Source organism: Lonchura striata, chromosome 3 (assembly GCF_050655825.1).
Source record: "Lonchura striata isolate lonStrDom1 chromosome 3, ASM5065582v1, whole genome shotgun sequence".
In the NCBI taxonomy this organism is placed as follows: Eukaryota; Metazoa; Chordata; class Aves; order Passeriformes; family Estrildidae; genus Lonchura; species Lonchura striata.
Genome location: NC_140705.1, coordinates 81,840,859 through 81,858,845, shown reverse-complemented (window position 1 = coordinate 81,858,845; position 17,987 = coordinate 81,840,859). Strand labels below are relative to the sequence as shown.

The following is a 17,987-nucleotide window of genomic DNA, read 5'->3' as shown; positions in this document are numbered from 1 at the left end:
CCCTCCCTTGAATGCTGTGAAGTGGAATCTAGAACAGAGCAAAGCAGGCCCAAGCTTAGTAACAGAAAAAAAACTTTATTAAACTACTACTACTAAAGAAAAGAGAAAACTAAAGAAGGGAAAAAAAACCCACACAAAGATCAAATGAAAACCTTGCAAAACATTCCTCCCCCCCACCACCCAACTCCAACAAACCACAGTGAGACACAATCTGGACCCCAATCAGGTTTCCACCCTCCAGACAATCAATACTCAGCCCATCGAGGGAACAGAGTCTCTCCTGTGCCACAGACCCCCCCAAGAAACACAGCTCCACATCCTGTGTTTCCATGTCACACATGGCACCGCCCGGAGAAAAAGTTTGCCATGGTGACCCTTCTCCTCTCCATGCACAGTGCTCTCACCACCAAATGCATGGAGGGACAGACTGCTTTTAGGATTTTTTCCTTTCAAGGATGCCCTGCTAAGAGGGGAGAAAACAACTGTTCAGTTTTTCATTGTTTGGGACCACAGTCCCCCCCATTTTCCCCTGGGGCCGAGGGCTCAAGAACAGAGATCTTCTTCTCTTCTCTTTCCTTTCCAGGACAGGGGCGCCACCACAAACCCCCTAACCTTTTCTCTGTTCACTCCACTTCTGTCTCTTCCCAGCTGAAGCAGGTCTCTTGACTCACTGGCATCCTCCCAAAACACAGTCCCTCTTGAAGGAGAAGATTGGTTCAGATTGTGGCTAACACGGAAAAGTCCAGCCAAAAGCCACTCCTTGTCCCCCTCCCATCCAGAATTCCTCCTTCCAACATCCCAGGGTCCAAGGTGTCCCTCTTCCTCTCTTTCAAACCGAGGAGGGGAAGGAAAAATTCACAAGCTTTCATTTCTCAAGGAAGGGTTAGAAGTCTGAGCTCCCAGGGATGGCTCCATGCCCGGACATCCAGCAACTCCCATGTGGCTGGGCACCTTGCAGCTTCCCCCCCACCCGCTGACTGCCGCTGTCTCTTTTCTCTCTCCCTCTCAGGAGAGGAACTCTGGGGGGGGGGAATGGAGACATCCCAGATCTCTTCCACCCTTCCATCTGCAGGGGCCAGCCCGGTTCCAGTCCCTCCACCCTTCGGAGTTACCTCCATCAGGCCATGGGGCTTCCCCTCCCCCACCCAGCTCGTGGCTGGGCAGGGGAGGTTTGCACTGCGCGCTGACTTGAACCAAAGAGAGCGAGTTCCCCTGGGAATTCTGCTTTTAACCCTCTGTGTTCTCAGAGGCGTGTCTACTTTCAATTGGTCAATATCTAAATTGACCTCTTCCTTCCGGAAAAAATTCTCTTTCCGTGTCAAACCACGGCACCATGTCAAAATACTCCACATATCTAAAGCAAACTGAATTTAAACACCAGCCTTAAGAAAACCAGCTTAAATTAGCTGCTGATTAGTACCTTTACATATATTTATTTTATATAGATATGCCTCCATTTTTTATGCTTAGTTGCTAGTGAAGAATGGTTACCCACAAAAAAAATCTCCACAACACGTAAAAATAAACATATATAGATCTGATGATGTGTGGATTAAAAAAAAGCCCAAAACCACACACACACACACACACACCAAAATAAAAAAAAAAAAAAAGAAGAAAGAAGGAAAGCATGAAAGCATGGCGGTGAAAAAAAAAGAAAGGCAAGCATAAAATATATCCTACCATAGTGAAGTCCAGATCACCTCCAACCTGTACTACTAAAGACCAAGTGGCTCCTCAATTTAATCAATAGCTGTTTATTATGAGGATGTTGAGTGAGGGAGAGATATGACCTCTTAGATAACCACAGCATTTCACTCTGGAAACCTTTTATTTATTTATCTTATCCATGAAATTTTCATAAGACCAGAATACATAATTTCAAATCCTTCAATGCTGGCTTGCCCTCTCCTTTGCTAAATGGATAGTTAAGTTCAAAATTACTATCATGAAAGGAACTGAACTGACATAACTTTAAAGTGGGAATGTTTTCCAGAGAGATGGGAGAGATTTCTGGTTTTAGCAGATCCAACTCACTTGCATTGCTTTGTGATAGTTCCCACGCGAAACAAATGAAATGCATTCACTTGGCTTCAATTTAAACAACCTTTTAGGGAATAACTACTAATTTCTATTACCTTTGTGCCAGACTTGCTGAAACTCAAGTTTTGGTACCATTATGTGTTTTATGCTATTTTTCTCCTTTATTATATTTACTAAGAATTGTGACTCATGCAAGTGTATTTTTCTGCCCAAATGTTTCAACTCCCTTCCATCCCCATATACTTAGTGCAGATACAGCTCTGCTTTCTGAAAGAGGTGAAGAAGACTTGAGCATTTTGTTGAGCTCTATGTAATTTTTAAGACACTATGTTTAAGCCACTAGGACAACAGGACACTCTTTTATAAATTACACCCCTGGCCCAGATCTGCTCTTTGCTAACTGTTCATCTCTTTCTGGTGTGATCAGCTGCAGCTACAGATGTCCCAAGAGCAATTTTCTGGACTGACAGAGGCTTAACACAACCAGCAGCATTGCAAGCAGAACTTCAGTTCAGGCTGTGCCACTCGCACTCCATCACCATCCTTGCTGCTTTTAGTGTTTGCAACACATTTAGTCAGGATTTCTCCATTAGATTTTTCCTTCAGATATCATTATGTATTTCATAAATATAAATATGCATTACACAGGTTTGTAATAAAAAAATTTTGATCCTGTAACAAAGTCTTTAAGGGAACTGGAATACTACAAACATGAATTAAAACATAAAATACAAACCTGTAAATTAAAAAAGCCTAACTTCATAAAATAAAAGCAATGCAACTTTTGGACTACTGTCCTCACATACAGGTATCTGGCCAACTAAGATGACAACAATTTGGATTTCAAGCAAATACAAACTGTAGTGAAGAACATGTGTTAAAAGTAAACCACTGCATTCTTCAAAGTATGCTCTCCCTTGGGATCATATCCAGCTTTTTTTGTCTGACTCAATTGAGCAATGAAGGTGTATCATAACACTTTACCTGAATTATATGACAGCTTTTCTTATAGGAAAATAATCTAACACATCATGAAACAGAAATGAATACTTCTGCTTATACAAGACCTATAATTTGATACCATTATGAGATATTTAATATGTCAGAATCTTTTTATATGGGTATTTCAGTTATGTAAGAAGGCACCAACAGCCTTTGAGTTATGTGGGCATGCATGTAACCACACCAATCTGCAAATACACAGCATTCCTAAGAAAATGAAAACGGGAGATTAAAATTCTTGGCTTTGTAAAAATGACAGACGGATATTTATCCAGGAGTCTGTGTTATCTCAAGGACAAAACAGTTACTAGATAATGACAGATAGCTTTTACAGATTGCTCAGTTTGGGGCTCTCAGTCTTCTGTACTGAGTACACTCACACCGTCCTGGCTGTCAGGCTCCCACCAGATGTGGTGTCTGTCACATCTGTCCTTTTTTGTGCTGTTGGTGCTTCCTGATTCTGTGGGTCAGTGAAGTGCTGAGAAACGTTCAGGTCCCAGCACCACAGACCTGTTCAGAAGCTCCCCCTTGTTGACTTTCAAACAGAACTGCTGCCCCAGAGAGCCCACCTGAACTTCTGCTGGGTTTCCTGAGCCCTTCTTCAAATGATTACTATATAACACACATTTACATCAAAAGAAAACATTAAATTATTTCATTTCTAGACTCAAGGCAGGGATTTGCACTCAGGTTAAGCATCCTTGTCCTCCTTAACCAGGGCTGTTAGCATAGGTCTGCTTAGTGACAAGGTGGTGTTTCAGAGAAGGCTCCAAAACCAAAGCTGGGAACTGACTTCTGCACCAGCTGACCCAAGCTGCTTCCCTCACAGCCTGCCATGGGATTTTCAACTGCACTGAGTAAATACACATCAATGTCTCACCTTTTGGCTATACCAGCAGTTAACCAGTTCAACCAGCAGAGCATAAAGCAGAGCACAAGCTAAAACCTCCAGCTGAACCTGGAGCAGGAGCAGGCAGCTGCAGGACACCACTTCTGCCCCTCGCTGGGGCCCAGGGTGACACAGCAGGCCAGGAGGTGACAGAGAACAGCAGGGCAACAGCACTGTGAGCGGGTGGCCAGATGATGACAGCAGTGCTCTTAAAGGCTGGAATACCAGTGGTAACACACATAACTATTAACAGTAGCATTTTTATCACCGCCTTTGTTTTATTAATTAGGCAATTAGGAGTGGACATATCCAAAAATGGGTCAGTGTCTTACTGCCCCTGATAATTAGCAAGGAAGTTCAGGGGCAACAGGCAGCATACATATTTACTCCCAATTCACATCAAAAAAGTACCTCAGGTCTAAATTTATTCTGTTGCACTTGTGAAAAGCAGAAACCTCAGCAAGGTCACTGCCATTTGCTAAGATAGGTAGGGATGACAAACATCTGGAAAACATCTCATGGTTTAGGGGAATTCAGCTAGTCTCTTGCCACAATATTTGCTACTTAGATGCTGAAAGAAGGCTAATTAGGTAAAAAAAATATAGAGATTTCATTAACCTAAATCTCCCTTATATGCTAGGAACACTCGATCTGATTTGTGTGGAAAGGAGTATGACTGAAGTTGTGTTAAGAAGTCTTGGATTCCACAAATTGCTGAGCATCCTTCTTTTGAAAACTGCAGTCTTTCACATGCCTAAACATCATGGGATGTTAAGGCATTTTTGAGAACTTTTAGCCTCTGCCTACTTATTCCTGGGAAACAATTGATTAACATTTAAAGATCATGTGTGATTTCAAAACATTTCAATTGCTTTCCACAAATCTATTTGTTCATCACTAATACAGATCTATTTCTTACAAATATCGAAGACTAGCCATATGCAATTACAACCTTAATATAATGAAAAAAGTGTATGAGAGCAGGTAGTTTCACAGGATCAAGGTATCACCTTAAATTCATGTATATGTCTGAAGCAAGATAATGACCAAACTGAGTCTAATACTCCTTTGATTTCTTTTAATATTATACAATATTAAAGGAATAGCCATGCCTAATGGCCCACTAAATAGACAGTACTGAACAGCAATACATTTTTTTGCAACTGATTTAACATCCTCAGTTCAACTTAACTGGCTAATGTCCTAGGGTGACGTTATGGTGTCTGTATCTCCAATTGTGTGTTCTGTTTATGTTTGATATTATGTTCTGTGCTTTCAGAACTGATTCTGAAAGTGAAGGTTTGTTTTGCCTTGTTATCAGCCGGTTCACCTCCCCCCATGGTCTGCTGTCTAGAAAATGCTGGTGCTGGCTGGCTTGCTCTTGCTTGCTTTGCTTGCTTCTGCTTTTGCCTTTGCTTCCTAGTTAGTTTAGCTAAGCAGTCCAATTCTTTCCCTGGACTGTTTCCTTTCCTTTCCTTTTCCTGAATACCATCCAACCTGCTCTGGACTGGGACCTGGAAACACTGAGGAACACCCAGAGCCTGCATTTCGTGATCTGCAGCAGCCAATCCCAATGAAGGAGAGCGTCCAGACCCGGGCAACCACCCCCAGGAAAGACTTTCTGGATTTGTTCATCTCTTCAGAGTGGTGAAAGAGTTTTGTTGTCATCTGGTGTTGTTAATTCTTTTTTTTTTTTTTTTTTGGTGCTGGGGAGTGCTTTGTTTGTTAAATATACAGGTTCTTTTCCACTTCTCTCAGAGAAAAATTTTCCCAAACCAGGTGGGTGGGGGTCTGTTTTCTGGGGGCTCCTTCCAACGGGTTTTCCCCAAATTTGCCCTAAACTAGGACAAATAAAATTATTTCCATTGCAAGTATATTTAAAATATCACAAAGAATATGCACATTTATTCTAAAATGAAGCAAAGTATTAATATAGCATATCCATTATATAAACAAATCTTGACACTTTACAGCAAATTAAAGAAACAAATACAGAAGAATAATTTGCAAGAAAATGATGAAAAGTTCTTATTTATTTGTATCTAATGTCAAGGCCTTGCCCACTGTGATTCTCACTGTGACTGTATTAGGAATTCCTACCTCAAAGGAGCACATAAACTTGTTGTAAAAAACTCCCAAACAGCCACTTGAGGAAAAAATAAACAATCAACACCTTTACCAGTTTTACAGCTATGAAACTGCGAGATGCAGACCCTCCTTGCTTCTGTGCTCTGAGAAAAAGCTGTCTATATATGCTCTCAATCCATCTCCTGCATATAACCTCTCATTTTCTGCACTCATTATTTAAGGACTTAGTGAATTCCAGTTATTTTAGAGGGCCACAGAAGTATTTTTCTTCTGTACAATCTCATTTTACTTCAGACCAATACACATGAGTGTTGCTCTGCCTTTGTTGAAGGAAAGAAGGTTGTGCTGGCAGCCACAGCAAGAAGGCACCACTGGAAACTCTTCCAAAACTACAGTCCTTATATTTCTTTTCTCAAAGAGATCTATCACTGCAAATATGAGAGAGATAATAATGGATGATCAAGTAAAAGGAAGTAGCTGAAAAGAAAAATGTGCTCAGGAGAGAACCCCTATGGAAACCCCAGAAATAAAAGGGAGGCCTTCTTCTTGCATGGGGTAAAGCATCCAGTGACCCTACAGATGCCTCCAAGTCTCATTTCTTATTTTGTTTTGACTCTATTCAGTAAGATGTTTCAGCTTTCTGAGAAGTATAAGTAATTGTGTTTTGTTAAATATTCATCCTGAAGTAGCCATCTAATCCTACCTCAGTTGTGGAAAGATAACCACCAGTTATGTAGAGTACCTGAAACTGCTTTATTCACATCACGTAAAAATGCTCAGAATTTACTACAGTGTATCCAAGCCTCCACTGAAAAAGCCCCAAGAAAATATCTATGTATTCTGAGTGACCTATTTTTTCTTTCATAGTAATAAAGTTCAAAAGACATGGGATTATCAAATTAAGAAGCTCAAAGTAAAATACGACATTCTTATTACTCTGCAACTTACTAAAGTTTAAGACCAATGTTAAGACCATGACTACAGAACCACACTCACCTGACACATTTTTCTTTTTTATTTCATGCTTTTTAACCTCCTAAGAAATTAAAAGTAAGATCCAAAAGTTCTGTCAATTCCACACCATTTCTAAAACATGCTTTGTAATGAGAGGACATTTTTTTATGCCTCAGTATGTTATTCACCCACAGCCATGATCAGATTAAAGACTTCAGGATTTCATTATCACATTAAAGACCCTCAGCTGCTATGAACATCACTATTCAAAAAAAAACAAAAACAAAACAAAAAAAACAACCACACAAAGGAAACACTAATTTTGCGTTTTTAATTAAAACCTTCAGAAGAGAGTCTTGTGGCCACATATAATGCTGAGCATGAGTGAAGCACTCTGTCTTTCCAACAGGGCCACACACCATCTTGCTAAATATTTAAAACCTGGAGCCGTTCTTCAGCCCCCATTTGCTGCATCTTTGCAAACATACGACCTATGAATGCAGTCCCTGCTGCAGGCAATAGCGTCGGTTCCAAATACGTCATGCTCTGCTGCCTCTTGATTTTCTGTTTGAGAATCAACCCAGGGCAAGCCTCTTTTATAATAGGCCTAATTAACACGCTGTGCTCTGCTCTGTTTTTATAGAAAAGGAGATTGCCCACAGAGTAATTCAAAATCAGATCTCTAAGAAAACATTAGCCTTTGGGTAAAAATAAAACAAAAGCTTTCCAAATACATCAATACTGTATCTTGTAGTAATTCAATTAGCTTTTTTCTTCACTTATTTTAAAATAGGAATAACACCAGCATTTTCACAGTACTGTTTTCAGTACTCTCATCAGGAGAGATTCGTCCCTGGAATGATAAAGCACGAGAAAGAGGTTAAGCACCCTTACACGCCACGAGTCACAAAACCCATGTCAGAGCAGAACAACAATACAAAAAGGGTGGGTCTCTGAATTTAATGGGTACAGTGTCATGCTCCAAATTATTGCTAGTATTGTTCAGATACAACTTGAAAATTTTGTCCTTCTGATGTCAGCACTGAGTCCATTAGCAGTCAAAAAAAATCAGGTCAAATGTTAGAAAAGCTGATAATAAATTATAAACTAATTAATGAGGCTGCATTCAATCATTAGTATCACTTCAACACCATGTGCATTTCCCCCTTTTATCAAAGAGATAGGACAGACATGAAAAGAGAGAGAAGGGTGACTAATCACAAGGTATAGAATGAGCTGCTGCACTATCTGAAATGAAATAAAGACATTGTAGCCTCAGTGACTAGTGAAGAGTATCATAAAGACATTGCCTTTAAATGATGAGTGGTAAAAAAGGTGTGCAGAATTGCACTGATCAATATATATCCAAGGAAAGGGCACACCATTAGAAGAAATAGTGCCATTTGTACAAGAGTATGCACTACACAATACATCACCTCTAAGATTTGGAAAAGCTTAACACTAAATGTCAGGGTAGTAAATATTATCACAGTTTCAAAAGTAATTGGGTAAATTGATGTAAGAACAGGCCACAAGGGCTAATAAATGAGGGGACACCACCTTTGGCAACATACTAACAATACCAAAGCAGTATCTGCATGTCAGCCCCATCTCTATATTCTCCGTTATTGTCCACTATTGCTGATAAAGTGGCAGCCTAACACCCTTGGTCTGTCTTGGCGTTGCTATTACTGTGTGTTCCAGCAAACTTCGATGAAAAAAGTGTAACTTCAAGAGGAAAGGAAAACTGCTCTATTAGGCAAAATGCACTGCTCAGGGAAGTCGGTCAGTCATCCGTAGTGCAATAATGAGCACTCAAAACTAGTGCTCTAAACCATTTCTGGTTTGCTTATTTTTTAAAGACCATTTGATTTTGGTGGAATTGAGTACTTTCAGGAAAATTCTGTTTACAAGTCAAGTCAAACAACACTTTTCACACATGTATCCATGAATCCAGAAAAAAACTTTTGCCAGAGAAAGTGCAAGGCACTATTTCATTAGGCCAAAATGTATAGTTCAATAAACAAGACACAATTTCCTGCATTTGAAAGGATGGGAAAAAGAAAACCAAAACAGTACAAAAGACATGAAAACCAAACTGAGCTTTTAAAGTGTAAGTGACTACTAAAGCCATGCATGATCTCCAGTTTTTGAGATATTAGTATTTAATGCCACACTCTAGTCCTTCATAATGGAATCCACTAGGGATCACTCTGTGCCATTAAACAGAACTCCAAACAAACCTGAACAGGTGGTCAGGTAATGGAGAGATTCTTCTTGGAGTCTACAGAGGAATCTTATATGGGGCTTGGGAATACATCATCCAGCAAGAATAATTAATGAAATCTAAAAATGCAAAATTGTGTATTCATTGGATTTATGTGATCAGTGTAGAAAGGCTGTGAGCAAAGTACTCAAGAGTAAGCACAAAGTGCCACAGGATCCAACCCCACCACAACTTTTAATCTCTCTCCTCTGAAAGCAAGCTGGATTTACCCATTACCAGTTCTTAAAACCAACAAAATATGGAGGAACCCAATTAAAGCATAAAGCTCTAACCAAGTCATGTTTGCACTGAAATCTAGTAAACAAGTGGTATTGTCGGAAGCATCAATGCTCCAGGAATGTTCTATATTATCAAACAAATAAAGAACAATATAGAGAAAGGCAAAAATAAAAAATAATTTAAAACAATATATGAAAAATGTGAAGAAAGACACATAAAGACAGGCATTCAGAGACTGCATGAGAATAAGTTGTTTGCCTGGTTAAAGGGATGAAAAAAAACTTACTGCTAATACAACCCACTAAGGCATTTAATAAGATAGAAAGGGCCAATGATTTCTATTTGAGGTCGATGTACTAAAATAAATCTAATAATAAAGGTAAGCTAGAAGTATCAAATTCATCTTCCACTTAGAAAAATTAAAAATATTTTCTGCAGAGAAAAATACAAGATTTAAATATTCTGCAGAGAAACTCTTTCTTAAAAAAATTAAAAATAAGTTCAAAATAAATAAGGAGCTGGACACTTGTTTATCATGACATCTTAAGTGTTTCAAGTGTGCAGTACTACACAGAGATGAAAGGAAAGGTATCGTCACTACCCTTAGAACGTGGATCGGGATTTTTAAATAAATATTAAACTGGCTTTCATCATCCCTGCAATGGAGAAGGGAATAGTGATTTCACTGTTTTTGGCAGAGGAGTGGGCAAGCAGCCACCTTGAAATGGCCCTCTGTCTGAGCATTACCTCTTCCAGGCCATAAAACAGTCACTAGTATTTCAGAATAAGATAGGAATCGAAAATAAGATGGAAACCTGCCATTTCATTGAACCTGATGCAGAAATAGATGCAGAAATTCAAAATTAGCTAATGAAGTTGTAGAGCATTTTTAAACCATTACTTCAGCAAATGGAAAAAGGCCAAGACTTGGGTCTTCTGCTCTGTCAGCAGAGGATACCAAGACTGTTACTGGAATGAAAGGATGTGAAATTCCTGTGCTTTATTTTTCCTGTATGTCCTCAGGGGATAAAAAGGAGACTATTTAAGCATCTCATTCTGCATTCAATATCTAATTATTTTGCTTGGCCAAGATAGCAAAGCTGCTCTGCATATGCAAAACAGAACTTTTATCACTCTGGTGTATTTTTCAGAGAATAGTTGGTTCTTTAAATACCAAGATGGGCTTTTAGGAAACACACAAAGAGCACACTGAAAGTTACAGCTTCCTTGAGTCTAAGTTAAATGAAAGGTAACCCTTTGCATTTACTGCATATTCAAAGTGCCTTAGAGTGCAAACAGCTCTTATGTGGTAAATATACCAACCAATTTAATATATGATAGGAAGAATCATTTCTAAGACTTCTGGACTAGGAAATTTTTCACCTTCCTGCAACCTCATGCAAGTTCATGCACCACTTATTAAAATGGATCGTTCCCCATTAGGTTACAGCAGAGCAACAAAAAACCCCCTCAAAACAAAATACAATACTCTTTTGTTAATAAACTGCATTATCCTGATGGGAGGACAAGAAGATACAAATCCCATCAATAAAAAAATTATACTTCGTTTTGGAATAATTTGCCATAGACTACTTCCTTCAACCACAGGGATCCATTTCCTTGGATTTGTACTCAGGACTAAGAATACCCTCAGAGGTAGTAAGAAAGGAAATACGCTGAGTGGGAAGTGTCTGCATAACAATATGGGGAGTGCCAGATACATTTACAATGTTTTATCTTCAAAAAACATGAGAGGAAAAAAAGAACACAAAAGAAATAAATGACAAATAAGGCTGTTACTGTCCAGAAAATTAAAACCTATCACTTGACTAAATAAATAAGACTTTCAACTGCTGAAAATGAAAGTCAGCTTCAACACAGTAAGTTCTTCAAATGCACATCAAGCCACACACCACAGCTGACAAAACTCTTCCCCAAAATCACAGTGAGCTTGCTCGTAGGAAAAGCAAAGCAAAAATGTCTATGACAAACCCTGGCAATCTGCTCTGCACATGAACAGAAATGGATTGTTAGTTTCTTTAGTCAGGAAATTTTTAGTAGCTTATCTAATTGTGCTGCCACTACTTAGGAAAACCACTAATATGGAGAAACACAAAAAACTGAAAATGTGTTACAGTTCTTTCAGAGGTCTCTTGTGTACCTTAAAACATTTGTGTCCTGTTAGTGGTTACTGTATCTTAGCAGGAAGGCTCAAGATTTAAAAAAAAAAGGAAGAAAGCACGTTGGACATTTCTGTATGTAGGAACTGTAGGACATACAGTATGGTGTCACATTCTTCTCTGAAGTCATATTCTCTTTTCAAAAAAGACTGGGCCTGTTGGTAACAGGGCATAATTTTTACAATTAATTCTTAATGACTCTAGTAAAATCTGTGTGTTTGTAGCATGTGGCACTGCAGAGCAATCTATTTCACATATCCACCACTCATATTCCCAACCATAACTACCAAGTCTAAATGTAACCACTTGAGATGTACTGTCTAACTAGAGTAAAATAAGAAAAAATGGTAGGACTGGTAATATTTATTCTGGAAATTTTGAAAGATGCAATGTGGTATCTCAAATTTTAAAGGGCTGGCTGAACACCTTTACAGTTTTAAAGGGCTGGCTAAACACAATCACCCTCAGCGGGGAAACAAATCCATTACTTATAGACTCCAAGGCTTCCCCTGTGAGCAGGGATACAGCTACCAGTGTTGGCTTCCAGCTGATGAAGGGAAAAAGGGAACTTCTGGGTGAAACATCCCTGAGCCTTAGCAATGAGATAAATGGCCCAGGAAAGCCTAAGGATAGGCTCTCTCCACACTAAACTTCACTGTCTTGTGCTTTGAAACAGTCAGGGCAAAGGCCTGCACTGTTTTCCCAAAGCTAAACAGCCATCACAAGATGGTGACAGTCTATTGGCAGAGGGAATTTCACTGAACACTCATGGCCAAACCCAGACACTTCTGAAGGCAATGTCCAGGCCTTTTATTTCTCAAGTGAATAATTAAAAGTAAGCATACAGAAACCAATCTCAGGAATGAAACTAACACCAGCTGCATCTCATGTATGATTTGTTAGCTTCTACACATCCTGGTATCAAGGACAGCATCTAACAGTATTTCCTGAAAGAAAACTCATTGCAGGAGGCAGGAAGGCAAACACCATGGTTTAGTTTCCTTTTACTTAAGACATATTATACAGTGGAGTTCAAGGCATAAAGGTCTTTGAAAAAATCTCTCTGCTTAGTACCAGAAGAATTATGTCTAAGTGGATCCAAAGGGGAATAGTAAAAAATAACAGGTCCTTGGCAGGCAGATACAGATACATAAGCAATCTGTTGCTCAAGCTTTCAAAACAGTGATATTATCCTATAACTACAAAGGTCCAGAAATCCACAGTGATCTCAGATGAGGAAGAAATCCTGTTTACTTAGGTTTTCCAGACTGTCCTGTAAAGAATCTTCAGAAGCTTAGTCATCAATTTGAAAAATTGCTGTTATTTAAGGCTCACAAAAAGAAACTGACAGACAAAACTCCCACCCCACTCTTGATTCCAGAGTAAAATATTCTCTCATTTAGGCAGCAGGACAAAAAAAAAACAAAAACAAAAACAAAAACAAAACAAAACAAACAAACAAACAAAAAAACAAAAAAAAAAAAAGTGGATGAGAAGGAGAAGGAAGAACAATGTGCGATGTAACAAGCCTGACGGAAATCTCATTTTTACCTCTCCTATTTATCACCTGATATTTCTTGAGTATCTTAACCATGGAAATCCATTCCTTCTGGAAAATTTAATGGGCACTTTAATTCACTGTGATTAAGTGATGGGGGCCAGAGGTCACAAGCTAGTCTGAGGTATGCCCATGCAGCTACAAAATATATCACCAGCTGAAAAAAAACAATGAAGATCTGCCAGTTCATGAATTTATGTTTAAAAGCCATATCATATAAAACAATGTGCAGCACAGGAACAGATAAAGACTGATACAAGGTCCAGTGTCTCAGTGAACTTTGCTAAATACCAATTTGCTGAAAAAAGCCCCTCCAGTTAGCTCTTTGTAGCAAGCCTCAGCCTTGAAAAGACTAAGTGTTTTATCTGTCATGCAATCCAGTATCCAATTACAAATCAAATCTAAGCTACTTCATTCCTACAACTAGGTTTTTAATTTTCAAAGATTTCAATGCCATGATGTTTCAATCATAATTAATCCTTATAAATTAAAACAAGTTTCTGCAAAACAATAGAGCTGAAATTTATAATTTGTTCTTTCATAAATATTTTATACTATTAACCAGTTGAATGGATAATCAGTTTTGACATTTTAAAAAATTGTTATAGTTCTAATCCAAAAGCAGTGTCTACTAGAAAAGTCTGCTACTTTAAATGCTTTGAAAATACAAGCATATATTCCTATTCTCTTGCAATAGGATATAAGAAGTTTTGTGGGCTAATATTTTCATCCTCCTATTTCAAAACTATTTCCAAATAAAGATAATAAAACAGAGGAAAGAAACATATAAAAGATACTGGGAGTGCAGTAATCTCTGGGTTTGTTTTGTTTTTCAAGATCAGTCATCTGAAAACAGACAAGATGTGTTCTTTCTCAGATGGTAAGATGCTTTAAGGACTTTGGAGAAAGAAGAAGTTGGTGTAGCACTGCAGTTCCCTGGGAACCACCCTCCTGGACTACAATCAGTTCTCAATAATCTACTTGTCCAGTAAGGACTCAATATTCACTTACTGGACTCCTCTAACACATCAAAATTTATGAAGATGAGAACTCAAAAACTGATACTTGAAAGCCCTAATATTCCTACAGAAGCATGAAGCCTACAGTCAAACAATGTGAAGGAATAATCTCAAAAACCTGGTGTCTTTGATTAAAAAAACCTCTCTTGAGCTGCAAGAACAGTACTGAATCAGAACTGAATCACTCCAGAAGTTACTAATACCCATAGAAGATATTCTTTTTGGTATAAGTAAAGAAGAGAAAAATTAAGATTGTCCAGTGTCAGAAGGGCAGCACACCCAGCTGAAATCCTCACCTTTAACTCAGGAACATTCATCATCAGTCAACAACTTCTGAATTGCTTCAGTACTTGAAGACAGTAATTTAAATACTTCTCTTCAAACAAGTACATTACATGCCATGTTCCAAAGGCTGTTTTTTTTCTAAACTTTATTAAACTGTCAGACAGGACTTTTCTTGACAAAATAGCAGTGTCCATTCTGACCATGGTCACAGGAATTGAGCTTGACCAGTACCAAGAGAAGCTGGTCTTGGAAGGGCTGTGGCAGAAGAAGTGGTACTATTTAATTGACTTCTTAATGCAGAACTATTTCAGAGCAAGGGGGAGAAACTTCTGTAGTTAGTTATGAGAGAATTCTGAATTTTTCCAAGGGTATTTTGGGTCGGTATTTAAGTTACAAAATCAGGAAAACCCCTAGACAATAGCCAAAAGAATAATAAAGTTCCTCAATCAGAAGGAAATCAAGATGAAGTGTATAGCTGAAGTGTCAAAATCTGAGGTAAATTACATAAAAGAGCCATGAAAGAGAATACTAAGAAAGGTAAATAAAAATAACTTGTGGGATGACTATGCTCCTGCACGGTTGGGGTGTAGTGAGGCAGAGATCTCTGACGCTTGCTCTTGGGGAGAGAGATTTATTGGAGAATTCAGGGATGCTCGAGCCTCGTGCTCTCAGGCGTAGCACGTGGCTGGGCTTAGGAGGACGGGGGAGGGGAGAGAGAAACGGAGGGTTTAGGAGAGGGAAAGCCCCAGGGGGGGAGGAAGTCCAAGAGAGGAGGAGAGGGCCAAGAGACCGCATGGCCCCTCGGAGCCCCCTTTTCAGGGGCTCCCAGGTGGGCTGGGACAAGGCATGGGCCAATGGGGTTACAGACTCTGTTTTAGGGGCAGGTACAGAGGTGCGGGATGAGCCACAATCTTTTGGGGGGTAGGATGGAACAGTCCATTTCACTCCAGGATTCATCCAAGGGCAGAAGTGACATTCGGCTAGCTACAAGAACAATCATATCTATCTATCCTCTGCAACAATAACTTGTGTTGCTTCAGATGGAAGACCTGAGTCCTTCCTCTTTTTTTCAGCAGAAGAGTAAAAAAACCACTTTGAAACCCTGTCATGTCTATCACCGTTGACTCAAGGGCATCACACATCAATCTGCATCATAAAAAACAGGCTGACATCTCCCACAAAGAAAACCGTATCTGTGTTATCAGGAGAGAGAGAAAAAAAAAAAAACTAAACAAGAAAGAAGGAATGTGGCTATGCACTTCTTGCTTATGCTAAGCCAACCAGCTTAATTTATGCATACTATTGCATCTCCCAAGAGACACAGCTTTGCTCTATCCTTCTACAATTTAACTGAAAAACCACCAGACCTCATAAAGGGAAGTTTGTGGAGGTTGTTGGAAAAGAAAACTAGAGTACACCACACCACAGAATACATGTGTTATCTCATTTCAATTACTTTCCTGCATCTTGGGGAAAATTCAGAACAACTGCAAGGGAAAACAGCCTTCATGTACAACTGATCTTTTTGATTTCATTAGAGTATTGTAGCCTAAATATATTTTAAAGTTTAGACATGATATGAGTAAAACCATACTATTTTAATGAAAAAAATATAGCATTTAGAATGATTTTAGCATACACAAAAATACAAATTCTACAAATTCATAAAAATACATGAGGAAAAATAAAACATATGCTTAAGAGAACCTGCTTCTTTTGCAGTTGTGATACTCTGGGTGTACCACATTACTCATGGCTGTAGTGTATAGCAGGATAATGATCACTGAAGAATCAGGACTGTAAATTGTTGAATTTAAACCACAGAGTTTTTACAAGATAGCTTGGCAACTTCCCCTGAAGTATGAATATCTTTAAAATATGACATACATTTGTACTGCCTAAGGTCTATTCCCATGCAATAGAAGTGACTTCAGCGGTAATGAACAGAGTGACCTCTAACCAACCAAATTTGCCCTGTTCTCAGAATACCACATAAATCAGTTACTGAGGAGCTGCCAGAGTCTTACTAAGTGCTTGAAAGCTCTTCCTAGATGGAAGTAACAGAATTAAATTTACGATGTTTTTGGATACCAGTGTCCAAAATCCAAATACTATATAGCTATGTAATGTTCACCCCGAAACAGGTGGGTTTATTACTGACATCTATAAAATGTACTCCCAGACTCTTAATGTTGTTTTACACAAAATGTAAAGTATCTCCCCATCTTTCCAAATATTGAGCATTATGGATAAATCAAGGCCTTTTCTAATCAACCTACATTACACACTTCACTCAAGTGAGAAATCTTGCATGAAATTTTCTCTTCAAACTGGAGATGCATTGTAGCTATAATGAAGTTATTTGCAAATGCCAGCTTCCACCCAACATGGACAAATTCTTTGAGTTTCCTATAACTGACAAATGTTAAGTCTGACAACCTTTATTTGCTTCTTCTCAAACAGCAACTCTTTGCCACCACTGACGGCTTAAGCAGCTACTTGCCCATCCTTACTGTGTTGTGCTGGAGATTTATTTTTGGCCAGGCCTGTTTCCCAAACCCATTCACGTCATGTCCACACAGACATGCATACCAATGCAATGGCAGGATGTGAGGAACAAACACCATCAGACACGGCAAACACTGCATCTGAATCACGCTGTGCACGAGGCATCTCTGCCCCTCACCTGTGTGCAAGGGCAGCCCAGACTGATTTCTTTCCCAGGGTTCACAGGAGCAACTGAAGTGGCAGTTGCAGCACAGTTATAAAAATAGACCACAATGAGACCTCAACCATGGTAATAACTAGGCCAAGAAATGTTTCAGGATTTTTTTGCTTCTCTCTGTGGGTACATTGTAATTAGCTGGTTATTTGCAATGAAGCTGCAAATAAATCATTAAACTTCAAGTAAAATATTCACATTGCACAATTTCCCTCTTTCACAAGGGAAGTGGTTTGATATGGAACATGTGAGGGTTAATACAGTTCAGCGGCTTGAAAATTCTGTTATTGCTAGGTGCTGTCAGCAATGTGAATGGTCAGAACACATAGGTGAAAACTCCCCCATCTTTGTATCTCTCAGTGGATCCAAATGAATACAGAAATACATTCAAGATACATAGACACAAAACAATTGCCAGAACAACTGAAGGTGAAACAGCGTTTTCAGAAAAAGGGAAGAGCTTGAAAGGAAAGACCATACATAAATACTAGAAAATATATATTTAAGGAAGCTATCAAGGAGAGATTTATTATTATTTATTCTTCTAGAATCAAACTATTTCACTGAGGCAACACAACTTTTGGGATACAGGGCAAATCACATACAAGTACCATACAACTCACAGTACTTCAAACATAGTATTTACCATTAAAATAATGCACATGCAAAATATGCAGTTTTGTCTGTTACTAAGAAACTAACAAATGTATCTAGACACATTGCAAAAATAACGAGAAAAAA

At 38.8% G+C, this 17,987-nt stretch overlaps 1 protein-coding gene across 9 annotated transcripts in view; it reads right to left on the bottom strand.

Moving 5' to 3' along the window:
- The window catches only part of BIRC6 (baculoviral IAP repeat containing 6), a 170,025-nt gene that overhangs the window by 22,896 nt on the left and 129,142 nt on the right, over window positions 1-17,987 (bottom strand). The gene's annotated exons all lie outside the window — the stretch shown is intronic.